General features: G+C 45.1%; 1 protein-coding gene across 1 annotated transcript in view; it reads left to right on the top strand.

Moving 5' to 3' along the window:
• LOC140410474 (CUB and sushi domain-containing protein 1-like) overlaps positions 1-27,704 on the top strand; it is a 3,392,839-nt gene that overhangs the window by 194,243 nt on the left and 3,170,892 nt on the right. The gene's annotated exons all lie outside the window — the stretch shown is intronic.

The raw sequence follows: 27,704 nt of genomic DNA, 5'->3' as shown, positions 1-27,704 counted from the left end.
TTCCCACAGTTACCAGACTTCTCAATGACTCTCCCTCGGACTGATCTATTCCCTATGAGACACGCTCTATGCTGCTCTTTCTTATGTTGTATTTGCTTTGTTATCTTGCCCTTGTTCCGCACTGTAACTAATTATTTATTTGTCGACGTACTGTGTACTTTTTCGCATTCACTGTAACTATCTGCTTTTTTTTTTGTCTACTGTGTATGTACTGTGTACGTTTCCTTGACCGCAGAAAAATACTTTTCACTATACTTCAGTACATGTGACAATAAAGAAATTAAATCAAATCCAAATCAAATCAAGCTTTATTATGAGCTTCCAATTCAATGACGAGGATTCAGGTCAATCCACAACCAATAACCTGCTCTGAAAACTCTAATCACATTTTGACAGCTGTAATAAATTCCAGCAGGTGAGACAATCCATGACATTTTAAAACATTAAAAAATTCTATCATTCTATCTCCCAATGTTAACGGATTCTTTAAAATATGCCAGGGTCCACACCTTCACTAAAAATAAATCAGTTCTCCTATCTGTGTAGCAAACTCACTGAAATCCATCCATTAGATTTTGAGAGATGGTTTACAGACAAACAGACTAACAAATAGGGATGCAAACAGGGATGCAGCAGGAGTTCAGGGAGCTAGGCAGAAAGTTAAAAGACAGGACCTCGAGGGTTGTAATCTCGGGATTACTCCCTGTGCCACGTGCCAGTGAGGCTAGAAATAGGAAGATAGAGCAGACAAACACGTGGCTAAACAGCTGGTGTAGGAGGGAGGGTTTCTGTTATCTGGACCACTGGGAGCTCTTCCGGGGCAGGTGTGACCTGTATAAGATGGACGGGTTGCATCTAAACCGGAGAGGCATAAATATCCTGGCCGCGAGATTTGCGAGTGTCACACGGGAGGGTTTAAACTAGTATGGCAGGGGGGTGGGCACGGGAGCAATAGGTCAGAAGGTGAGAGCGTTGAGGGAGAACTAGGGAATAGGGACAGTGTGGCTCTGAGGCAGAGCAGACGGGGAGAAGTTGCTGAACACAGCGGGGCTGGTGGCCTGAAGTGCATATGTTTTAATGCAAGGAGCATTACGGGTAAGGCAGATGAACTTAGAGCTTGGATTACTACTTGGAACTATGATGTTGTTGCCATTACAGAGACCTGGTTGAGGGAAGGGCAGGATTGGCAGCTAAACGTTCCAGGATTTAGATGTTTCAGGCGGGATAGAGGGGGATGTAAAAGGGGAGGCGGAGTTGCGTTACTTGTTCAGGAGAGTATCACAGCTATACAGCGAGAGGACACCTCAGAGGGCAGTGAGGCTATATGGGTAGAGATCAGGAACAAGAAGGGTGCAGTCACAATGTTGGGGGTATACTACAGGCCTCCCAACAGCCAGCGGGAGATAGAGGAGCAGATAGGTAGACAGATTTTGGAAAAGAGTAAAAACAACAGGGTTGTGGTGATGGGAGACTTCAACTTCCCCAATATTGACTGGGACTCACTTAGTGCCAGGGGCTTAGACGGGGCAGAGTTTGTAAGGAGCATCCAGGAGGGCTTCTTAAAACAATATGTAAACAGTCCAACTAGGGAAGGGGCGGTACTGGACCTGGTATTGGGGAATGAGCCCGGCCAGGTGGTAGATGTTTCAGTAGGGGAGCATTTCGGTAACAGTGACCACAATTCAGTAAGTTTTAAAGTACTGGTGGACAAGGATAAGAGTGGTCCGAGGATGAATGTGCTAAATTGGGGGAAGGCTAATTATAACAATATTAGGCGGGACCTGAAGAACATAGATTGGGGGCGGATGTTTGAGGGCAAATCAACATCTGACATGTGGGAGGCTTTCAAGTGTCAGTTGAAAGGAATACAGGACAGGCATGTTCCTGTGAGGAAGAAAGATAAATACGGCAATTTTCGGGAACCTTGGATGACGAATGATATTGTAGGCCTCGTCAAAAAGAAAAAGGAGGCATTTGTCAGGGCTAAAAGGCTGGGAACAGACGAAGCCTGTGTGGCATATAAGGAAAGTAGGAAGGAACTTAAGCAAGGAGTCAGGAGGGCTAGAAGGGGTCATGAAAAGTCATTGGCAAATAGGGTTAAGGAAAATCCCAAGGCTTTTTACACTTACATAAAAAGCAAGAGGGTAGCCAGGGAAAGGGTTGGCCCACTGAAGGATAGGCAAGGGAATCTATGTGTGGAGCCAGAGGAAATGGGCGAGGTACTAAATGAATACTTTGCATCAGTATTCACCAAAGAGAAGGAATTGGTAGATGTTGAGTCTGGAGAAGGGGGTGTAGATAGCCTGGGTCACATTGTGATCCAAAAAGACGAGGTGTTGGGTGTCTTAAAAAATATTAAGGTAGATAAGTCCCCAGGGCCAGATGGGATCTACCCCAGAATACTGAAGGAGGCTGGAGAGGAAATTGCTGAGGCCTTGACGGAAATCTTTGGATCCTCGCTGTCTTCAGGGGATGTCCCGGAGGACTGGAGAATAGCCAATGTTGTTCCTCTGTTTAAGAAGGGTGGCAGGGATAATCCCGGGAACTACAGGCCGGTGAGCCTTACTTCAGTGGTAGGGAAATTACTGGAGAGAATTCTTCGAGACAGGATCTACTCCCATTTGGAAGCAAATGGACGTATTAGTGAGAGGCAGCACGGTTTTGTGAAGGGGAGGTCGTGTCTCACTAACTTGATAGAGTTTTTCGAGGAGGTCACTAAGATGATTGATGCAGGTAGGGCAGTAGATGTTGTCTATATGGACTTCAGTAAGGCCTTTGACAAGGTCCCTCATGGTAGACTAGTACAAAAGGTGAAGTCACACGGGATCAGGGGTGAACTGGCAAGGTGGATACAGAACTGGCTAGGCCATAGAAGGCAGAGGGTAGCAATGGAGGGATGCTTTTCTAATTGGAGGGCTGTGACCAGTGGTGTTCCACAGGGATCAGTGCTGGGACCTTTGCTCTTTGTAGTATATATAAATGATTTGGAGGAAAATGTAACTGGTCTGATTAGTAAGTTTGCAGACGACACAAAGGTTGGTGGAATTGCGGATAGCGATGAGGACTGTCTGAGGATACAGCAGGATTTAGATTGTCTGGAGACTTGGGCGGAGATATGGCAGATGGAGTTTAACCTGGACAAATGTGAGGTAATGCATTTTGGAAGGGCTAATGCAGGTAGGGAATATACGGTGAATGGTAGAACCCTCAAGAGTATTGAAAGTCAAAGAGATCTAGGAGTACAGGTCCACAGATCACTGAAAGGGGCTACACAGGTGGAGAAGGTAGTCAAGAAGGCATACGGCATGCTTGCCTTCATTGGCCGGGGCATTGAGTATAAGAATTGGCAAGTCATGTTGCAGCTGTATAGAACCTTAGTTAGGCCACACTTGGAGTATAGTGTTCAATTCTGGTCGCCACACTACCAGAAGGATGTGGAGGCTTTAGAGAGGGTGCAGAAGAGATTTACCAGAATGTTGCCTGGTATGGAGGGCATAAGCTATGAGGAGCGATTGAATAAACTCGGTTTGTTCTCACTGGAACGAAGGAGGTTGAGGGGCGACCTGATAGAGGTATACAAAATTATGAGGGGCATAGACAGAGTGGATAGTCAGAGGCTTTTCCCCAGGGTAGAGGGGTCAATTACTAGGGGGCATAGGTTTAAGGTGAGAGGGGCAAAGTTTAGAGTAGATGTACGAGGCAAGTTTTTTACGCAGAGGGTAGTGGGTGCCTGGAACTCACTACCGGAGGAGGTAGTGGAGGCAGGGACGATAGGGACATTTAAGGGGCATCTTGACAAATATATGAATAGGATGGGAATAGAAGGATACGGACCCAGGAAGTGTAGAAGATTGTAGTTTAGTCGGGCAGTATGGTCGGCACGGGCTTGGAGGGCCGAAGGGCCTGTTCCTGTGCTGTACATTTCTTTGTTCTTTGTTCTTTGTTCAAACATTACCTCTGCCCACCCTCAGTGGTGGGAGTAATGAATGTTCCAGGTATACTCCCTGAACTGATTGCAGTTATTTGATCTCAGCAAGCTGATGGCAGGAGATTATAAATAGATATTGCTACTGTGAAGTTGGCAGGGGTCGTTGGCTGAGGTGCAAAGTTTCTATCCAGTGACCTGTGCATGAAGTTCCTGTGAGTGGATGTTCATGAGAAAAAGACTGGACTTGACCATGTTGTTACTTATGGTTTACAGTCTACTAACACAAACGTTCTGGGAGAAAATACTGGGCATTTTCCCATTGAAACCATGGGCGAAATTCGCCAGTATCGGCGGTATGTCCGCCGACCGGCGCCAAAAATGGCGCTAATCAGTCGGGCATCGCGCCGCCCCAAAGGTGCGGAATCCTCCGCATCTTGGGGGGCCGAGCCCTAATGTTGAGGGGCTAGGCCCGCGCCGGACTGATTTCCGCTCCGCCAGCTGGCGGAAAAGGCCTTTGGTGCCCCGCCAGCTGGTGCGGAAATGACATTGCCGGGCGGCACATGCGCGGGAGCGTTAGCGGCCGCTTACGGCATCCCCGCGCATGCGCTGCGGAGGGAGTCTCTTCCGCCTCCACCATGGTGGAGACCGTGGCGAAGGCGGAAGGAAAAGAGTGCCCCCACGGCACAGGCCCGCCCGCGGATCGGTGGGCCCCGATCACGGGCCAGGCCACCGTGGGGGCACCCCCCGGGGCCAGATCGCCCCGCGCCCCCCCCCCCAGGACCCCGGAGCCCACCCGCGCCGCCTTGTCCCGCCGGTAAGAGAGGTGGTTTAATCCACGCCGGCGGGACAGGCATTCTAGCAGCGGGTCTTCGGCCCATCCGGGCCGGAGAATCGCGGGGGGGGTGCCCGTCAACCAGCGCGATTCCCGCCCATGCCGAATCTCCGGTGCCGGAGAATTCGGCAATCGGCGGGGGCGGGATTCACGCCAGCCCCTGGAGATTCTCTGACCCGGCGGGGGGGTCGGAGAATCTCGCCCCTCATCTGAGGGAGGATTCGGTGGCTTTTTAGGGTGAAAATTATTGACAGAAGTATTAAGTGGACTCCTACAAGGGTCACACTTGAAGTCGTTTTGCTTCTAATCAACATAAACATCCTAGATAACAAAACTAATCTCCAATTTGTTCTGTTACGACACCCTGTGCTAGTGCATGGTCAACTCCAGCCCCACTTGACCCGAGTCGCAACGCGGTTGAAATGAACTTTTATTTTTAAATACCAGAGATATTTAGCTGCCCAATAACTACAGTCTCCAGGTTTATAAATTTAAACACAATTAACTTTTATTATTAACAGTAGTTATAATTAAATAGGCAACTAATGCAACCTTGAGGGTCCAGCGGCTTCTTCTGGGTTCTCTCCACCTGGCAGGGCTCAATTGCTGTCTGTTGTCAGGCAGGATACTGTCCCCTGGCCAATACATTGACCACCAGCCAACCAGCGAAACAATCCCTCCAATCTCTTGGGTGCGATAAAGTCTGGGCTACTGCCCAAAATATAAAACTTTATAACACTGTAGTTTTTCGAAACTTTTGAGTTCCTTACTTCCTCTGCTCAACTTCAAGGTATATCTCAATTAACGATCCGTGGAGGAAAAACGATAAAGGCAAAATAAAAGAAATATGAACTAAGGGGATCAACATGAAGGGCTCTTGCAATTCGGAGCATTTATTTTGCATCATGCCATGCGATAAACGGGTTTGAGCCACTTGTTCATCTATTCTGCTCCATTATTTCATGGGAGGAATTTATTTACCTGTCAGCTGTTCACGAGACAGCATTCAATATTTTATTAAAACAGAAAATGGATTTGGCACATTAACTTTCTCCTTCAAGTGATAGCTAACCTTCTGGACAGTTTTTGTACTTTCTGTTCTTTATTTCAAATGTTCAGCATTCATCGATGTCCCCATTTTGTTTTATCAGGGCTGTACAATGGTGCAAATGAATGATGAGTAGCTTTGCAAGGCCCTGATTAGAACACAAGCTCCGTGCACAGATATTGCACTTTACATTTGCTATATTGGTCAAGTGATTGCAATTACCTCGGATTAAATAGTGCACATTGAGTTTGGTAGGATATAACAATATGTAAACTATATATTATAAATATAAATGTTACTACAATTTACATCTGTAGGCACTATTGTCAGGATTTTGTCACACTTTTTTGTGCCAACTACTTCAATAAGTTTCCATGTTTGGATAGAATATGAATTTTGCCTGTATAAACTTGTTACCGTTGCTACTGTTTTTCACAAATTACTCCAAACATTTTCTGATATGTTTTTGGTTTGATTTTTTCTTCTCCGTAATTAAAATGTCAATGTCCAATAAAAGGTGTAGAATCAGAGTCAGAGAGTGGAATTATAACTTGGCAGTGAGGGTCTCCCCTGCTAGCCGGAGAACTGGCAAGAATGCTGCCTCTCTTTGGAAGGCCCACCAGATCGTATGTCAATCAGGAAGACCTGGGGTTCCTCCCGAATCAAGTGCCCAGAATCAGAAGTCCTGCCTGCAGAGCACTTTTGGGCACTCAGAGGCTGGCAGCTCTTATGATTAACAGTGGCATGGAAGAGGCTGTGGCTGATGTTGGCGACACCACCGCCTGGTGTCCAAGGTCTCAGGAGAAAGGCAGGTTATTAGTGGAGGGTCGTTGTCAGGATGATGGTTACGGGGAGAAGGGGGAATATGGGGCAGCCACCTCTCTGCTCCATGTCCATACCCTTGATCATGCACAGTTTAGAGCTGATCGAAGGACACCACCACTGCCAACTCTCTCTCTCCCCCCCATCCCCTCCTCCAGGCTGTCATGCACATTTTAGCCAGGGATGAGAAGGTTGACCATGGGTCTTCCCACCCAGAACTTACTTCCGGTGCAGATGGGAAGGGTTCGGGTATCAGTCCCGACTCCAACCAACCCAATTGTCAGGCACCCCCCCCCCACCGCCTTCAGCCTCGTGTGGGGGCAGGGGATTTGGTTCACCAAGTCACTTATGGCCCAGAAGGAGGCCGCTCGTGCTGGCTCTTCATAGAACCATTCAGTCAATTCTATTGCCCTGCTCTATTTCCATCTGTCCTCAAGTGTACTCCTTCCAGTGCCCCAAAAATTTCCATTTGAAATTATTGATCATCTCTGGTTTCAGTACCCTCACTGGCAGTGAGTTGCAGTCCTTACTACTTGTCATTAAAAAGTTCTTCCCCACATCTCTGCATCTCTTGTATGTCTCCTGGTCCTTGTACCATCAGCTAATGGATTTTCTCTGTTCCCCTTATGCAAATCTGCCGTAATCGTGTATACCAAATCTCAACTGAATCTTATTTGTTCCGACGAGAACCACCAATTCTCCAATTCTGTCTAAAATCTCCCATTCCTGGAACCATTCTGGTAAATCTCCTTGGCAGCCTCTCAAGGGCATCCTGCTTAAAGTGTGTGACCCAGACCTCAATGCTCTAGTTGAGGCCTGACTAGAGCTTTATAATGGTTCAGCATAACTTCCCTGCTTTTATACTTGATACCTCTACTTATGAAGCCCAAGATCTAATATGCTTTGCCAATCACTCGCTCCAACACATCCTGCCACTTTCACAGATCAATGCACATGCACCTAACTGTCCCTGAATTGTGTTGTTAAGTCGAAATTGCCTCTCGCGATGTCTTCTGCAAAAATGCCTCACCTCACACTTCTCTGCATTGAAGCGCAAAGAGACTCAGGATTCCTAGTTCATGATTCTCTTTAGGTTAACGTGTAGGTTCAGTTGGCAGTTAGGAAGGCAGATGCAATGTTAGCATTCATGCAGAGAGGGCTAGAATATAAGAGCAGGGGTGTATAAGGCTCTGGTCAGACCCCATTTGGAGTATTGGGAGCAGTTTTGGGTCCTGTATTGGAAAGGGTCCGGAGGAGATTCACAACAATGATCCTGGGAATGAACAGCTTGCCATATGAGGAGCGGTTGAAGACTCTGGGTCTGTGCTCATTGGAGTTTAGAAGGATGAGGGGGAATCTTATTGAAACTTACAGGATACTGAGAGGCCTGGATAGAGTGGACGTGGAAAGGATGTTTCCACTAGCTGGAAAAACTTGGACCTGAGGGAACAGCCTAAGACTGAAGGGACAATCCTTTAAAACAGAGATGAGGAGGAATTTCTTCAGCCACAGGATGGTGAATCTGTTGAACTCTTTGCTGCAGAAGGCTGTGGAGGCCAAATCACTGAGTACCTTAAGACAGAGGTAGATAGGTTCTTAATTAATAAATGTATCAGGAGTTATGGGGAGAAGGCAGGAGAATGGGGATGAGAAACATATCAGCCATGATTGAATGGCGGAGCAGACTCGATGGGCTGACTGGACTAATTCTGCTCCTATGTCTTATGGTTTAATTCCATCTGCCACTTGTTGGCCCATTCTGCTAGCCTAGCCTGAAACACATATTTCATAATATTGTCATAGAACTCTTCCACTAAATTTTTTTAATTGCATTTTTTAAAAAGCCATTAAAACTTTCATTTGAAGGCCTTAAGCTCCCCAAAAGCCTGGGCTTGGAGTAAATATTTTTAACCGACCTGCGACCCTAAGGTAAATGTGTTCTATGTAGGATGCACATGTGTAATGTATCTGTTTTCTTGCAATTAATCAGCACCACTCACTCAGCTGCACTGCAGTAATAGCTTCTTAGCTTCTTATGCTTCCTGCTCAGTTACTATGCCTCAAATAATTTTGTTAAACACAACTGTCAAAAGATTAATTGTGGTAGAATTTATATTGAGTGTTTTTTAAACAGGCTGCATCTGTGAAAGAATTGGAGAATAAAATGACCAATTATATGCCTGTCATATTGGGCGAAATTCTCCTACCCGCCCCGCCACATTTCTGTGTCGACCGGCCGGCGGGAGTCTCCGTAACACCGGCCGGTCAATGGGGTTTCCCATTGTGGGGCAGCCCCACGCCGTCAGGAAACCCCCCGGTGCCGGCAGAACGGAGACTCCCGCCGGCGGAGAATGACGCCCCTTATTTTTTTAATGCTATGAACTTGAAAATCCATGAGAAAGGAAAAGAGAATTGGATTGAGAGAGAAAATTACACATGTGATTTTCATTCTCTAAGTGCTGAGCTCCTGGAGATTAACTAGCAGTATATGAAAAAAATATTTCATCTGTGCACTTTCTGTCAACTTCTTATTAAATTATAATTTCTTATATCCACATTTTATTGGAAACTACCTCTGTGAACTCAACACCTTTGTGCCTGCTAGGTGCTGTGGTGACATGATAGAGTGTAATTACAGTGTGACATATTCACATCGAGCTTTAATTATAAATGTGGACATCGACATTTATAATGAAAATACAAAGAAAATCAGGACAGAATGTACTCCTGTAAAATGGGGACTGAATTTTATTTGAATATCTTCTCCCATTATCTCCCACTCTCTTATCCCATTGCACCTTAAAACTACAATTCAACATGCAAAACTGCCCCAAATCCCTGGCAAGAGCAAAAAATGCTGGAAAATCTCAGCAGGTCTGGCAGCATCTGTAGGGAGAGAAAATGGAGTTAATGTTTCGAGTCCATTTGACACATCTTCAGAATTAAAAGAGAGGGAAAATATGTTAGATATCAGATAGTATAAGAGGGATGGAAAAGCTGGAACAGGGATCACTGAGAATCCTGAGCTTTTTTTTTCTAATCAGGGCTGTAGAATGTTCAAACTAAATAATGAAGAATAGTTTGAAGTCACCTGGTTGGAGCGGTGGTTGTCATGATATACACTCATGCACAAAATGAGATACAGACAGGCAGTGACAGACACCCAGTACAGCCAATCAACACACAGGACAGAACACAACCAATCACCAGGCAGAACACTAGAGGGGGGTTTCCCACTATAAAACACATGAAGCATCAGCACTCTGCCTCTTTCCACTGGTGACAACTGTAACCATGATGTGGAGATGCTGGCGTTGGACTGGGGTGAGCACAGTAAGAAGTCTTACAACACCAGGTTAAAGTCCAACAGGTTTGTTTCAAACACTAGCTTTCGGAGCACTGCTCCTTCCTGAGGAAGCTAGTGTTTGAAACAAACTTGTTGGACTTTAACCTGGTGTTGTATCACAACTGTAGTGACAGTCAGGGTGTGTATATCAGTTAGCACCTTCTACATGTGGCTCAGTGCTAGTCTGGTCTCGTTAGTTATATTTAGCACACTTAGATTAGTAGAGTGTCAACCCACAGCAAGCTGTGTGCACTGCTCCAGAAGTTCAATAAAACGTATTGAACTAACGTCTAAGTTTGGTGTCTACTTTACAGTGCAACTGCATCCAGTTGCAGTCCGTGTTACCCCAGGGTGAATAACACGACAGTGGTGAAGAAAGGTTTTGACTTTTGTTGTACAATACACTTTAAAGATTGACTAATATTTGTAAGATATTCCCATCATGCTGAAGTTTGTTTTCACAAATGTGCTGACAACCTTGCCTTCATATATGAGACAAGACCAAATGTGTCTCAAGGCCATTTGTGCACACTATCACAGTTAGGCTCAACTTTGTCCTCACTTGTAATATGAAAATAAATGTCCACTTTCAACCGAGGTCACATCGACAGCAGGAACCCAAGTCCTTGTTTACCACCTGCTGACTTCATCTCCCCCCCCCCCCCCCCCCCACGCAACTTTCCTGTTGAAGCTAATTGCAGCACAGTCAAAACAAAGATAAAACGCTGCAGATGAAAGAAATCTGAAATAAAAACAGCAATTGTTGGAAGTACTGTGCAAGTGAGGCAGTCTTCATGGAAAGAGATCCAATTAATACTTCAATTTACTGCCCTTTTCATCATGGGCATTCTATGTATTGCATTTAAAATGTGCTCCTACAATGATTGTTTACGAATGAACCATTTGAATCTTTTATAAACAGTTCTAACAACAGGTCAATTATTTATTTTGCAAATGCAAATTTCCAAAACCAAGCGATAGCCTCCTCACTTTGTGAAAGTAATGTTATTAGTCTGCCACTTAGTCTGTAGTTGTAAGATTTGCAGAGCATATCACATTGCCATAATACCAGAGGTCTGCTCAATAATGACAAGGTACCACATGGTAGGTTGTTGCAGAAGGTTAAATCTCACGGAATCCAGGGTGAGGTAGCCAATTGGATACAAAATTGGCTTGGCGACCGAAGCCAAAGGGTGGTTGTGGAGGGTTGGTTTTCAAACTGGTAACCTGTGACCAGCGGTGTGCCTCAGGGATCGGTGCTGAGTCCCCTGTTATTTGTTATATATATTAATAATATATATATAAATATATATATTAATGTAGGAGACATGTTTAGTAAGTTTGCAGATGACACCAAGATTGGTGGCATAGTGGATAGTGAAGAAGGTTATATAAGATTGCAACAGGTAATTGACCAATTGGGCCAGTGGGACGATGAATGGCAGATGGAGTTAATTTGGATAAATGTGAGGTGATGCATTTTGGTAGATCAAATCAGGGCAGGACCTATTCAGTTAATGGTAGGGAGTTGGGGAGAGTTACAGAACAAAAGATCTCGGGGTACAGGTTCATAGCTCCTTGAATGTTGAGTCGCAGGTCGACAGGGTGATGAAGAAGGCATACAGCACGCTAGATTTTATAGGTCAGAATATTGAATACAGGAATTGGGACGTCTTGTTGAAGTTGTACAAGACATTAGTAAGACCATACATGGAATACTGTGTTCAGTTCTGGTCACCCTATTATATGAAGGATGTTGCTAAACTAGAAAGAGTGCAGGAGAGATTTACGAGGATGCTACCAGGACACGATGGTCAAACAAAATGGAGAGGCTGGATAGGCTGGGACTTTTATTCCTGGAGCGTAGGAGGCTTAGGGGTGATCTTATAAAGGTCTATAAAATAAAGAGTGGCATAGATAACGTAGATAGTCGACATCTTTTCCCAAACATAGACGAGTCTAGAACTAGAGGGCATAGGTTTAAGGTGAGAGGGGAGAGATACAAAAGAGACCAGAGGGGAAATTTCTTCACACGGAGGATGGTGAGCATCTGGAATGAGCTGCCAGGGGCAGTGGTAGACGCGGGTACAACTGTTTCCTTTAAAAAAGTTAGACAGTAACATGGGCAGGGTGGGTATTGAGGGATATGGGCCAACTGCGGCAAGTAGGACTAGCTTAGTGATAGAAACTGGGCAGCATGGACAAGCAGGGCCAAAGGGCCTGTTTCCATGCTGTAAACATCTATGACTCTATGACTCTAATGAGACTGGCAGTTCTGGGGTACTGGAGTTCTACAAGGCGGGTCTCTCTGAGTCCTTTAATTTCTCCTGCAGTTCAGTCTGCTGGTCGGATCATTGGTTTCCTGAGTGCCTAGGTTCTGATGGGAGATGAGACGAGATGGGGGGGGGGGGGGGGGGGGAAATGGGGGCGGGGGGGTTTGCAACATTAACACTGATCTACTGTTCCTCCCCCGTGCCCCCTCCCCCCACAGGCCAATGAACAGAAATGTTAATCCTGCTTTACTCTTTCCAAGCATGCTGCCTCACCTGCTGAGTATTTCTAGAATTTTCTCTATTTATTGTAGCAAGGCTAAGATTGTTCCAGATAACAACAGCATTGGCTTGGAATTATATTTGGGGCTCTGTATGGCTCAACGTTATACGATTCAGTACCACATGCGGGGGGGTGAGTGCAGCTGTGTGCACATGGGTCAGAGTTCACCAAGCCCGAGTTGATGCCAACCCTTCTTGGATTTTCTATGGTTGGTGACAGCTGATGTAAGACGTGATTTGAAAGTTGTGAGTCTGCCTATTCTTCTCACCAGAATTTTAAAAAGAGCCAATACTTGAGTTGGGAAGTACACAGTGAAGTGGCAGCTTCAGATTGCACAGTCATTGCCTTAACTCTTGCAAACATAATTGTACATTTTCCTTTGCATGTATGTCAAGAGTACTCACAGTTGATGATTTTGTATCAATTGAACAACACCACAGGCAGATTGCGCTGACATGAATCTGAATCTGAACCAACAGAATTAATCGAGTGTTTTGAAAAGTATATGCTTTCCACAGTCCATCATTAAAAAGAAAATGCTGTATGTGTGGGTCAGGTCCATTCCATCATTCCTTACTCACAGCAGTCAATTTTCTAGTTGCTTTTTTGGTTGAATGTGGTGATGATCCAGATTGAAGAACTGCTTGTGCCTCCTGCTGTACTCGTCGTTTGGGACATGTGTGTGATATGGCGTCGGAGGAACCTATTTCCCAACATCTTAACATTTATGCATTCAATTTTACAATGTATCTGTGACATCCAGGTTTACACAGAAAAGGCCCTTCAGCCCATCGTATCTAACCCGGTTGTGCTGTGCACCAACAATTAATGTTTCTGATGAGCCATTAGAACCTTTAAAAATGCTCCCTAGCAGGGCTCAGTCAGAAACTGCATTCATCAGGATGGAGAATGATTCATAATGTGTCACAAAATGTGTAAATTATCCTACAACAGTTCAAAGAGGCTTGGTGAATTTCCAATTGGCATGGCACTGCATGAGTTGCCTTACTTATTATGTTTGATTTTTTTTTCAAACCACTGTATTTATTGTGCTTTGTATTCCTGTTTCCTCGGTGAAGTTTCTCTATGCTACTTGTGCCGTTTTCTACATACCAGTACTGCTGCTATGACACCCCAGCAGAATGCAGGCTGTGGCTTGGCTAGCAGGAGGGCAGTCAATCAGAGAATCTTGCTCCCAGTCTGCCTCAGAAACAAATGTGCTTGATTTTTTTACGGCTTCTAAAACGAATCGTTTCCTGAGTGGAGGTTTAACCTTCGCAGTATCAAAATTCAGCGAACGGCACACAGAGATGATGAACAAATTACTAGCTGGCGACTCCCTGTGGTTTAAAAAGTACATGGCAGCTTATCTTTCTTTTTTTTTAAATCATGTATTTGTGGAGATAGCAATGGATGCAAACAAATTGTGTTAGGCAGGCTTGATTTTGACTCATGCTGGCAAGGCCTAATTGCACTGTGGCACTAATAAATATTTTGCTTGGAAAGGGAGAAGACTTCTTACATCAGCTATTTTTAATGAACATTTTCTTGCAAGTCACAGTGACTGGGAGAATTTTCCCCATTGTGAGAGGCATTGGTTGGAATAATAGAACATTGCATTTTTTTTGCTCACTGTCTGCGAATTATTCCTGTCCAGAAAAAAATGAAAATGATTTCCCTAATTCGACGTTTTAGACAAAGGTATGAAATCTTGTGGTACATGGCAAATATTTAGCAATTTCACTGTTGATAGCAAGCGTGCAAATTTTTATCCGACTCATTCATTATGATGTGGTTTCTTTTTACATCTTGTAGCCTAACAGTAGAGTGCAGCTATAAAGAACAGACTACTTAATATGCTTTACCCTTTACAGTTGCTAGGAGCAAAGAAAGATTTCAGGATCACCAACAGACAAGTCAAATTTCTTGAAGCCTCTTCAAGAATGCCTCCGTTCTTTTGAGGATCCAAGAGAGAAAGTGCACATTAAAAAGCCACTGACATCGGAAGGGAGATCATAGAGATGTTATACACAAGTTTCACCAAATAACATTCTTACATACTTGAGAAAAAGTCTGAAAGATGCCTTTAACCTTCCTTTTATAGAAAAAAAAAATCAAGGGAAGTTATGCTGTGTGATTCAGAGATTCTCTGCCCTTCAAATGTGTTACCGTCCATTTTTCTGCATCTCACCTGCAGAATGCTAACAGCCCACACTCAGTTGGGGCGGCCCGAGGAGCCTGAGGTTTAGACCTTAGACCCTACTGGCATGTACAAGGTTCATTCACCAATATTCAGATAAATTGTCCTGGGGTATCTAGGCCTCTGTGTACAGTTGGAGAGATGTTGAGGTCGAAGATTGTGGGAGTTAACAGTATTTTTGGGGAGTTCGGGAATGCTGTCTGGAGGTGAGTGCAGCTGGGAGATTGAGGGCCAAGGCTTGGAGAGATCGGGGTGGAGAGCCTGAAGCTTGTAGTTAGCAGTGGGGTTGTAGATCCTGCGTCTCGGTGTAGAAATAATTAGCGTAATTTCAAACTCTTTTCTTCATTCCATGCTACTTAGCATTGGTTTTCCTGGAGGCAATCAGCTCTGGGTTTGGCTGCCTTGGGCACAAGTCAATTTCATGAGAGGGAGCTGAAGCAGACGTTGGGCCCCTTACTTGCTTACCTTAGTGGCTTGACATTACGGTAGCACAGTGGTTAGCACAGTTGCTTCACAGTTCCAGGGTCCCAGGTTCGATTCCCGGCTTGGGTCACTGTCTGTGCGCACCCTGCATGATCTCCCCCTTGACTGTGTGGGTTTCCTCTGGGTGCTCCGAATTCCTCCCACAGTCCAAAGATGTGTAGGTTAGGTGGATTGGCTACGCTAAATTGCCCTCAGTGTCCACAAAAGGTTAGTTGGGGTTACGGGGATAGGGTGGAGGTGTGGGGATAGTGTGGATGTGTGGGCTTGGGTAGGGTGCTCTTTCCAAGGGCCGGTGCAGACTTGATGGGCCAAATGGCCTCCTTCTGCACTGTAAATTCTATGATTCTATGACAACTGTTGCCAATGTGGTAAAGGACGCTTCTAGTTTGGTCCTTCACAAAATGGCTTCTGGTTTGGCCCGTACCCGAATGGTGTGCACAAAACAACAAGCGTAACCCTGAAAAACTGGAGACTAACAGCCAAACTTCTAACCCTACAAATGCAAAGTGTTTGATGTGTTTTCCCTGGGTCAGTAACCACTTTGGGCACAGGGCAGAGGAAGTACGCCTCCAGCTCGCTCTCTCAGCCAGAGATGGTACATGGCATGAGCCGATTCTAGCAAGTGAGAACTGAAAAAAAAATCTCTGTGAGCAAAGCATAACGGGTTTAACAGGAATGCTATCAGGCAGACTGAACAAAGTTTAGCTTCACAGTAGCAAAGAGGAAAGCTCCTGTTTACGTGACTTGATTTATAACCAGGCATCATGAATGTTTCAAGTTGTTATGTTTCCAGTGCTGAGGACGGACCTTCCTCTTGTGCCTCCTCAGAATTCCTCTTCCAGCTGTCAGTCTGCAATGTGCGGCAACACAAGTTGCCTCAGTGGTTCTAATGCTGTGCAACACCATTTTTCTTGCAAATATATGTGGTAGATCTTTTTAGGGTTTAAAAGTGAGATTGATCTAGAAGATGGAACTGTGCCCTAAAAGCCTCAATGAATGACTCAGTTAGTGAGTTGTCTGTTATGCCTGGTTTAAGTTGTTTTTGGCCAAGAGCCTTGTGTTTTAACACAGAACTTCACCTGATAACCTTCCATTACATGGAGGAAAGAATTAAATCATAGTAACTCCACAAAACACCCAGATAAAGTCAGAAAGTGAGGTAACAGTTACCAAGCAACCAGCTATTTACAAAGATTACTCTAAAAGAATCCAGGGAGGGAAAGATGGAGACAGAGTGTAAGAATACCGGAAGGAACAGAATAAAATGACTTTGATATGGGACACACAGTACAGCTGACAGTGGGAGATGAAAACAGAATGTTAGAAATCTGAAATAAAAATGCTGGAAATGCACAGCCCATCAGCCACAGGGGAAAATACGAAGTAATGTATGAGAATGTGCTCCTCACCATGAGTCAGCGGATGATGTTCAATTCTGATTGGAAATACTTAGGACAGCAAATGTGACAAAGCAAATGAATGCTATACACGAGTTTTATATTTTCTGTGTGGTTATATATTCTATTTGCATTTTTATTCGGAGATAGTCATATTTTTTCAGGATGTGGGGCAAGCCTTCATTAGAGCAATGGAAATACTGGTGAGTGAAAAGTGAATTGTTGGGAATAAACTGTCACAGAATAAGTGTGGTTCAAGAGTCGTAAAGCAGTTCCGGAACACCTCACCAATGACTTGAGCCTGAAGGGTGCGAGACAATAACATATTGTTGTGGTCACAGAGTTATTAGAGCCGATTGCATTTCAGGAGTTCCAAACCGCCACTCCAAGGAAACCTCTTAGTGGGAAAAGGGAGACCATTTTTTGTATCCTACATGAAGACTGCTGCATGTTAAAGCCCAGCAACAGGGAGGGCGCGGAGTTTCGCTCTATCGGATAGAAAACATCCCAGATGTGTTTTGTGGGTCGAAGAGGAGCATTAAAGTAAAATATATATTTGGATTTTTTTTTTGAGTAGCTTCCAGAGGTTCCTTTAAGGATTCAAGGCTGAACAAATAGGCATTGTTGGTACACACTCTTTCCACTTGTATCTCAAGTTCACAAGTGGTTACCCATGTGAAACAGGACAGTACTTTGTGTAATATACTTTGATAAATATAAGGGTTAATGTTATGTCCAAATCCACCACTAGAGGGAGCTAGATGCAGATCTATATAGAACATAGAACATAGAACAATACAGCGCAGTACAGGCCCTTCGGCCCACGATGTTGCACCGAAACAAAAGCCATCTAACCTACACTATGCCATTATCATCCATATGTTTATCCAATAAACTTTTAAATGCCCTCAATGTTGGCGAGTTCACTACTGTAGCAGGTAGGGCATTCCACGGCCTCACTACTCTTTGCGTAAAGAACCTACCTCTGACCTCTGTCCTATATCTATTACCCCTCAGTTTAAAGTTATGTCCCCTCGTGCCAGCCATATCCATCCGCGGGAGAAGGCTCTCACTGTCCACCCTATCCAACCCCCTGATCATTTTGTATGCCTCTATTAAGTCTCCCCTTAACCTTCTTCTCTCCAACGAAAACAACCTCAAGTCCATCAGCCTTTCCTCATAAGATTTTCCCTCCATACCAGGCAACATCCTGGTAAATCTCCTCTGCACCCACTCCAAAGCCTCCACGTCCTTCCTATAATGCGGTGACCAGAACTGTACGCAATACTCCAAATACGGCCGTACCAGAGTTCTGTACAACTGCAACATGACCTCCCGACACCGGAACTCAATCCCTCTACCAATAAAGGCCAACACTCCATAGGCCTTCTTCACAAACCTATCAACCTGGGTGGCAACTTTCAGGGATCTATGTACATGGACACCGAGATCCCTCTGCTCATCCACACTTCCAAGAACTTTACCATTAGCCAAATATTCCGCATTCCTGTTATTCCTTCCAAAGTGAATCACCTTACACTTCTCTACATTAAACTCCATTTGCCACCTCTCAGCCCAGCTCTGCAGCTTATCTATATCCCTCTGTAACCTGCTACATCCTTCCACACTATCGACAACACCACCGACTTTAGTATCGTCTGCAAATTTACTCACCCACCCTTCTGCGCCTTCCTCTAGGTCATTGATAAAAATGACAAACAGCAACGGCCCCAGAACAGATCCTTGTGGTACTCCACTTGTGACTGTATTCCATTCTGAACATTTCCCATCAACCACCACCCTCTGTCTTCTTTCAGCTAGCCAATTTCTGATCCACATCTCTAAATCACCCTCAATCCCCAGCCTCCGTATTTTTTGCAATAGCCTACCGTGGGGAACCTTATCAAACGCTTTGCTGAAATCCATATACACCACATCAACTGCTCTACCCTCGTCTACCTGTTCAGTCACCTTCTCAAAGAACTCAATAAGGTTTGTGAGGCATGACCTACCCTTCACAAAGCCATGCTGACTATCCCTGATCATATTATTCCTATCTAGATGATTATAAATCTTGTCTCTTATAATCCCCTCCAAGACTTTACCCACTACAGACGTGAGGCTCACCGGTCTATAGTTGCCGGGGTTGTCTCTGCTCCCCTTTTTGAACAAAGGGACCACATTTGCTGTCCTCCAGTCCTCTGGCACTATTCCTGTAGCCAATGATGACATAAAAATCAAAGCCAAAGGTCCAGCAATCTCTTCCCTGGCCTCCCAGAGAATCCTAGGATAAATCCCATCAGGTCCCGGGGACTTATCTATTTTCAGCCTGTCCAGAATTGCCAACACCTCTTCCCTACGTACCTCAATGCCATCTATTCTATTAGCCTGGGGCTCAGCATTCTCCTCCACAACATTATCTTTTTCCTGAGTGAATACTGACGAAAAATATTCATTTCGTATCTCGCCTATCTCTTCAGACTCCACACACAATTTCCCATCCCTGTCCTTGACTGGTCCTACTCTTTCCCTAGTCATTCGCTTATTCCTGACATACCTATAGAAAGCTTTTGGGTTTTCCTTGATCCTTCCTGCCAAATACTTCTCATGTCCCCTCCTTGCTCGTCTTAGCTCTCTCTTTAGATCCTTCCTCGCTACCTTGTAATTATCCATCGCCCCAACCGAAACTTCACACTTCATCTTCACATAGGCCTCCTTCTTCCTCTTAACAAGAGATTCCACTTCCTTGGTAAACCACGGTTCCCTCGCTCGACGCCTTCCTCCCTGTCTGACCGGTACATACTTATCAAGAACACGCAGTAGCTGATCCTTGAACAAGCCCCACTTATCCAGTGTGCCCAACACTTGCAGCCTACTTCTCCACCTTATCCCCCCCCAAGTCACGTCTAATGGCATCATAATTGCCCTTCCCCCAGCTATAACTCTTGCCCTGCGGTGTATACTTATCCCTTTCCATCATTAACGTAAACGTCACCGAATTGTGGTCACTGTCCCCAAAGTGCTCTCCTACCTCCAAATCCAACACCTGGCCTGGTTCATTACCCAAAACCAAATCCAACGTGGCCTCGCCTCTTGTTGGCCTGTCAACATATTGTTTCAGGAAACCCTCCTGCACACACTGTACAAAAAACGACCCATCTATTGTACTCGAACTACATCTTTTCCAGTCAATATTTGGAAAGTTAAAGTCTCCCATAATAACTACCCTGTTACTTTTGCTCATATCCAGAATCATCTTCGCCATCCTTTCCTCTACATCCCTAGAACTATTAGGAGGCCTATAAAAAACTCCCAACAGGGTGACCTCTCCTTTCCTGTTTCTAACTTCAGCCCATACTACCTCGGAAGAAGAGTCCCCATCTAGCATCCTCTCCGCCACCGTAATACTGCTCTTGACTAGCAGCGCCACACCTCCCCCTCTTTTGCCTCCTTCTCTGAGCTTACTAAAACACCTAAACCCCGGAACCTGCAAATTCCATTCCTGTCCCTGCTCTATCCATGTCTCCGAAATGGCCACAACATCGAAGTCCCAGGTACCAACCCATGCTGCCAGTTCCCCTACCTTGTTTCGTATACTCCTGGCATTGAAGTAGACACACTTCAAACCACCTACCTGAACACTGGCCCCCTCCTGCGACGTCAAATCTGTGCTCCTGACCTCTATACTCTCATTCTCCCTTACCCTAAAACTACAATCCAGGTTCCCATGCCCCTGCTGCATTAGTTTAAACCCCCCCAAAGAGCACTAACAAATCTCCCCCCCAGGATATTTGTGCCCCTCAGGTTCAGATGTAGACCATCCTGTCTGTAGAGGTCCCACCTTCCCCAGAAAGAGCCCCAGTTATCCAAAAATCTGAATCCCTCCCGCCTGCACCATCCCTGTAGCCACGTGTTTAAATGCTCTCTCTCCCTATTCCTCATCTCACTATCACGTGGCACGGGCAACAACCCAGAGATAACAACTCTGTTTGTTCTAGTTCTGAGCTTCCATCCTAGCTCCCTGAAAGCCTGCCTGACATCCTTGTCCCCTTTCCTACCTATGTCGTTAGTGCCAATGTGGACCACGACTTGGGGCTGCTCCCCCTCCCCACTAAGGACCCGGAAAACACGATCTGAGACATCACGTACCCTTGCACCTGGGAGGCAACATACCAAACGTGAGTCTCTCACGCTCCCACAAAATCTCCTATCTGTGCCCCTGACTATAGAGTCCCCAATTACTAATGCTCTGCTCCTCTCCCCCCTTCCCTTCTGAGCAACAGGGACAGACTCCGTGCCAGAGGCCCGTACCCCATGGCTTACCCCTGGTAAGTCCCCCCCCCCACAAGTATCCAAAGCGGTATACTTGTTTCTCAGGGGAACGATCGCAGGGGATCCCTGCACTGACTGCTTTTTCCCAGTCCCTCTTACAGTTACCCACCTATCTCCAATCTTTGGTGTAACTAATTCCCTGAAGCTGCTATCTATGACCCCTTCTGCCTCCCGAATGATCCGAAGTTCTTCCAACTCCAGCTCCAGTTCCCTAACTCGGTCTTGGAGGAGCTGGAGATGGCAGCACTTCCTGCAGGTAAAATCAGCAGGGACACTAACTGCATCCCTCACCTCAAACATCCTGCAGGAGGAACATTGCACTCCCTTCCCTGCCATTCCTCTAACTTTCTACCAAGATCTGGCTAACAACTAAATTAAATTTTTATAAAAAATAATAATATAATAAAATATGGTACTTACCTCACACCAATGGGTTTTATTATTAGGTTAGAGGAGGAGGGCGGGTGGGAGACACTACACGTGAATTTATCCTCTCCACCAGAATTTATTGGTGAGGGTCTTCCCAGACGTCCGCGGGTCGACTTCCTGTTCCCGCCTAAAAAACTAATTAAAAAAAAAAAGAAATATATGGAATCGATGCTAAGCCTTCTGAGTGAGAGGTTGAGGAGAAGGCTGGAAGGCAAACTGTCGGAAAGATAGTGTGAGTGAGAGCAGATCATAGTTATTGTATTAGTGTAGAGATTAGTAGTAGATGAGTGTAGATTGTTTGTTTATCATCAACTGTTTATTATATAGGAGTAAGTGTTGAATCCAATTAAGTAGTGTATATAAATCTTTAGATTTGTTCAATATAAAAGCTAGTCGTGGTCTTTGTGAACACAATGGCAACCATCCTTGGATACGAACCACAAAGAACACCACAGTCTGTATGTTCTTCTCTGAACCATACCTAGGATAGCAGCTACCCGAGCTACAGAGGGAGGGGGTGAGAGAGAGAGATGGAAGGGGGGGGGGGGGCGGGCGGCGAGAGAGCGAGTGAAAGATGGAGGCTCAGGTCATTGGTGAGTATTCCCTGAAAAGGTACACGTGGTGCTTTTGGGTATTTTCAACAGAATATTCACCAGGAAGCCCCTGCTCCATTTTAACCTGTTGGAAACTGTTACATTTAAGTTACTACTCAATCTGCTTCACCTCCTTTCCAAGCAGTTTATTCCAGTTTATTATTAAAAGTAATTCTCCTCCTCCTCTTCCATCTGGTTCGGCTGGTAACATCCCAGTTATAAAACCCAGTGACATTGGAAGCAGTCTTGCATATTTACTCTTTCTAAAACTCCTCCTCATTTTGAACACCTGTACTAAATCTCCCCTTAACCTTCTCTTCTCTAAGGAGACTTATAATCTTTATTGCCACATAACCTCATTTCTCTAGTTTCTCCACATAATTGTCTCTTATCCCTGGTATCATTATTTTAAATCCCCTCTGCACCCTCCCCAAGGTCATGACTTCTTTCCTGGTCAGTGCCAGTGGAGGCCGAACTAGTGATTTGTAAAGATTTAATGTGGCTTCCTTGGCTTTATACCTGTACCTTGATTTACAACGCAAAGTATCCTGTATATTTCCTTAATAGCCTTCTCGACTCAGCCTTCAAATAGTTTTTTACCCAACCTGGTTTTCTGTCCCTGCGCTCTTCTTTAAATTATATCATTTAGGTTGTGCTGCCTCTCTTCATTCTTCCTTCCATTAGACTTTTAATGCCAGATGTTTTATTGAATTTGAATTTTACCATCTGCCGGGTGGGATTCAAACCCTGGACCCAGAGCATTACCTTGAGTTTCTGGATTACTAGTCCAGTGACAATACCACTGCACCACTGGCTCTCCGCTGTAGTGATCTCTATATGTACATGTACACAGGGGGTTAATGTGTAATCAGTAGCACCACATGATCACTAGAGGGCCGGACCAACAGGGATATAAAAGGCAACGACATTGGGTCTCTCGCTCTCTCTTGGGTGCACTGTGACCAGGGCAGTAGCAGACTAGTTCAGATGGCTGGTGGAGTTACGTATAGTTACCGTAGTTAGATCTTGTTAACCTTATCACTAGTATCAAAGTTAAAGTAAAGAACTCATGCAATTATTGTTATAGTTACTCAATAAACCTTTTGTTACTACTGGACGAATTCGAGTCTCCTTCATCGAGATTCAGAAGACCTCATCAGTAATCAAGGTTTGAGTAGCACATGTTACCTACCACACAGGTAACAAAACACCCACCTTGAGAAGCTGGTGACGAGCTAACTTCTTAAACTCCAATAGTCTTTGTGAAGTAGCAACATCCAGAGTGCTGTTAGGAAGTTTTAGGGTTTTAAACTAATGATATTGAAAAAGCGGTGCTGTGGGCCGAGATTCTCTGGCCTCCCTGCGACATGCTTCTCGGCGACTGATCGCCATTAGCCGGTGGCAGGCTACATAGAAACATACATATATAATACAGATATATAAAAGAATGTAAAATAGAAGCAGGAGGAGGCCATTTGGCCCTTCGAGCCTTTCCGCCATTCATTATGATCACGACTGATCATCAAGTTCAATACCCTGACCCCCACCTTCCCCCCATATCCCTTGATCCCTTTAGCCCCAAGAGCGATATCTAATTCTTCTTAAAATTACACAACATTTTCGCCTCAACTACTTTCTGTGGCAGTGAATTCCACAGTTTCATTACGCTCTGAAGAAATTTCTCCTCAACTCAGTCCTTAAAGGTTTACCCCTTATTCTCAAATTATGATTCCTAGTTCTGGGCTCGCCACCATGGGAGTCCTCTAGTCCCGCCGCAGGTCAATGGATTTTTTAATCCACCCCATGCCACCGGGAAACAGGTGGTGGGTGTATGCCATCGGCAGGACCAGAAGATCCCACCAGCGTGAACAGCTGGAAAATCACGCCCACGGTTTCAAGTCAGAATGGTGCATGATATGGAGAGCAACTTGCATGTGGTGGCATACCCATGTGCCGCTGCCCTTGTCTTCCTAGGAGGTGGATGTCACAGGATTTAAAGGCTCTGTTGAAGGTGCCTTGGTTAGTTGCTGCAGTGCATCTTGTAGATGATACACATTACTGCCACAGTATATCAGTGGCGGAGGGAGAGAGTGTTTAAGGCGGTGGATGGAGTGCCGATCAAATGGGCTGCATTGTCCTGAATTGTGTTGAGCCTCTTTAATGTTGTTGGAGCTGCACTCATCCAGACTGGTGATGAGTGCCATGGTAACGCCCTGGATATTGATGGTGTGGGAGGTGGTTCTGCGATCGTAATGCTTTTAAATGTCAAGGGGAAATGGTTAAATTTTCACTTGCGGTAGATTACCATTATCTGGCAATTGGCTGGCATGAATGTTACTTGCCACTTATCAACCCAAGCTTGAATCTTGTTCATGCCTTTCTGCATATGTACATAGACTGCATCAGTATCTGAGGAGTTGTGAATGTGCTGAACATTGTACAATCATCAGCAATGATCCCCACTTCTGACCTTATGATGGAAGAAAGTTCATTGCTGAAGATGGTTGGGCCTGGAAAACAACCCTGAAAACTCCAGCAATAATGTCCTGGGACTGAGATGATTGACCTCCAAATACCAGAATCATCTTTCTTTGTGCTTGGTAGTGGAGAAATTTCCCCCTGATTGTCATTGACTTCAATTTTTCAAGGACTCCTTGATGGCACACTGGGTCAAAAGCTGTCTTGATGTCCCCTTAGCTGACCTCTGGTATTTTAATTATTTTGTTCATGTGTGGAGCAAGGCTGTAATGAGGTCAGGAACCGAGTGCCCCTCATCTACGAGCAGGCGACTGGTGAGTAAGTGCAGCTTGATAACACTGTCAACAATGCCATACATCTCTTTGCTGATGATTAAGAGCAGACTGATGGGTGGAATCTACAAGCTGAGCCAAATGGCCCCCTTTTGTGCTGTATCAGCTTGGCAGCACGGTAGCACAGTGGGTGGCACTGTTGCTTCAGAGCTCCAGGGTCCCAGGTTCTGGCTTGGGTCACTGTCTGTGTGGAGTCTCCCCGTTTCTGTGTGGGTTTCCTCTGCGTGCTGTGGTTTCCTCCCACAAATCCCGAAAGACGTGCTGTTAGGTGAATTGGACATTCTCAATTCTCCCTCTTTGTACCCGAACAGGCGCCGGAATGTGGCAACTAGGGGCTTTTCACAGTAACTTCATTGCGGTGTTAATGTAAGCCTACTTGTGGCAATAAAGATTATTATAATTTCTCTGGTTCTGTGGTCATTGGCCATATTGTATTTGTGCTGCATCTTGGGGACAGGACATACCTGGGCAATTTTCCACATTGTCAAGTAGGTGCCTGTGTTGTAACTGTACTGGAACAGTTTGGCTGGGGGTTCGGTAATTCTGGAGCACAAGACTTCAATGCTACTGCTGGAATGTTGCTGTATTCGATGTGCCCAGAGGTCTCTTGACATTAAATGGGGTGCATCAAATTGACTTAAGGCTAACATTTCTGATTGAGTGAAGTAGTGGTAATGTCACTGGTCTAGTAATCCAGAGGGTGGGCAAAATGCCATTGGGCATGGATTCAAATCCCACCCTGGGAGCTGGTAATATTTAAATTCAATTAATGAACCTGGAATATATAGCTAGTCTCATGAATAGTAACCACTTCAAATTGTTTTTTTAATAAAAATACATCTGCTTCACTCATGCCCTTGATGGAAGGAAATCTACTGTCTTTACCTGGCCTGGCCGACATGTGACTCCAGATCTCCAGATCCACGGCAGTGTGGTCAACCCTTGACTGCTCTCTGAAATGGCTTACGCCACTCTGCTAAAGTGAAAATGGGGATGGGCAATAAATGCTGGCCTTGCCAGCGATACTCAAATTCCATTAAAGGACAAAAAAAACCGCTGGGGAATTCAGGAGGAGGTTGAGATTGATCACCTACTCGACAATCCTGTCTGAATATAATTAGAAATGTCATTTGCTGATATGCTGGGCTTCCCATCGTTGAGGATGAGGATGTTTTGCAGCCTCCACCTCTGGTGAATTATTTAATTTTTTACCATTGGCATCTGAATATGGCACAGCGACAGAGCTGTGATTTGATCTGTTGGTTGTGGGATTGCTTGGCTTTGTCTGCTGCATGCTGCTTCTGAACTTCGGCATACATGTAGTCCTATGATGTAGCTTCATCATCTTGACACCTTATTTTTAGCTGGTGCTGGTCTTGGCATACTCTGCTGCACTCCTCAATGAACCAGAGTTGATCCCCTGGTTTAATGCTAACGATAGAATGACTGATATGCTGAGCTGCGAGGGAACAAATTGTGGTTGAAAACAATTCTACTGCTGATGATGGCTGCTCCCAAGCTATCCCATTTAGCACGTTGGTCGTGCCACACAAAACTGGTGCCTCCAGTGTGAAGATGGACATTGTCATTCACAGGGGTTATGTGTTGATCACTCTTACCAATACTGCCGTGGGCAAATGCACTTGTGATTAGTGAGAACAAAGTAAAGTAGGCTTTTACCTTGTGATGTTTCTCTCGCTACCAGCCACAGGACCAGTCTGGCAGATATGCCCTTCAAGACTCAGCCAGCTTGGCTACTAGTGGTGATAGGGCCTGGAACAGGAATCATGCGCAGATTATTGAATGACTAATTTACATTCAAATAACACAGAGAAACACCAATAGAACCAACGTAATAGCAGAGCAGGAGTGGCACACATGTCAGAGCTGACCTGAGAATCCTGAGGTCACACAGCCCAGCGGGCAGTTCATTGAACACGCAGACTTCCAGTGTACCAGGAATTTCCGTTCCCCGGCGACATCAGCCACATGCAATAATTTTCTCTTTGTCTGCTCAGCATTGGCTGACTGGAGGAATTAGCACAAGCCCAGGTGCCCCCTTAGGCAAAGGCCCTAGTGTTTTGTACCTTGCGCAACCCCATCTCCCAGGCCCTGAGTGGTGGTACTGAGCCAGCCTTAGAAGATGGACAATGACCTCCCTCATCCAGAGTATATCCTGTGCCCTTGCTACCATCAATGGTTCTTCCATTTGCTGATCAACATGGAAGAGTATGGACTCTTCAGCTCAGGGAAGGTGATGCAAGTTAATCAGTGGGAGGATTACTTGCCCATGATTGGCCAAATGATTCTAAGACTTCATGGGGTCCAACGTCGATATTGAGGACTCCCAGTGCCACTTCCTCATGCCATGTGTTCTGCAAAATTCTGAAAAATAATTGAAGGACATGGCTATAAACATTCAGAGCATTAACAATTCCCTCCTCACAGTATGAATGCATATTAAATGTGCTTTCTAATTGTAGTGTATTGTGAAAGATGCTTTATCATGTTTATAAACAGCAAGGCATATGATGTGATTTGTGCAGAGCGAGCTCATTGTGTCACTACCTTCTGTGCAGTGTTACAAATGTGTTACTCCTTTAAAACCTTTGTTTGGTTAAAGACGTAGGTGTCGTGTTCGGTACACTGGTATAACACAGGCTGCAACTGGATGCAGCATAGATAAAAAGATACTCCAGACCTTGAAGTTAGTTCAATCAGGTTTATTGAACTAATAGCACAGTTAGCACAGCTCTCTGTGAGTTTGACTCTCTGCTAACTTAAGTGTGGTTACTCTGTCTGACTGAACTAGACTAGCTCTTAGCCACGTGGTGGGGGTGTGAGATTATAACAACACCCTTGACTGACTCTCTAGATGTTCATCAGTGGAAAGAGGCGGAGTGTGAGTGCCTCGTGTCTTTTATAGTCAGA

Source organism: Scyliorhinus torazame, chromosome 4 (assembly GCF_047496885.1).
Source record: "Scyliorhinus torazame isolate Kashiwa2021f chromosome 4, sScyTor2.1, whole genome shotgun sequence".
NCBI classification, from domain to species: domain Eukaryota; kingdom Metazoa; phylum Chordata; class Chondrichthyes; order Carcharhiniformes; family Scyliorhinidae; genus Scyliorhinus; species Scyliorhinus torazame.
This window is presented reverse-complemented; position numbering and strand designations above follow the sequence as displayed.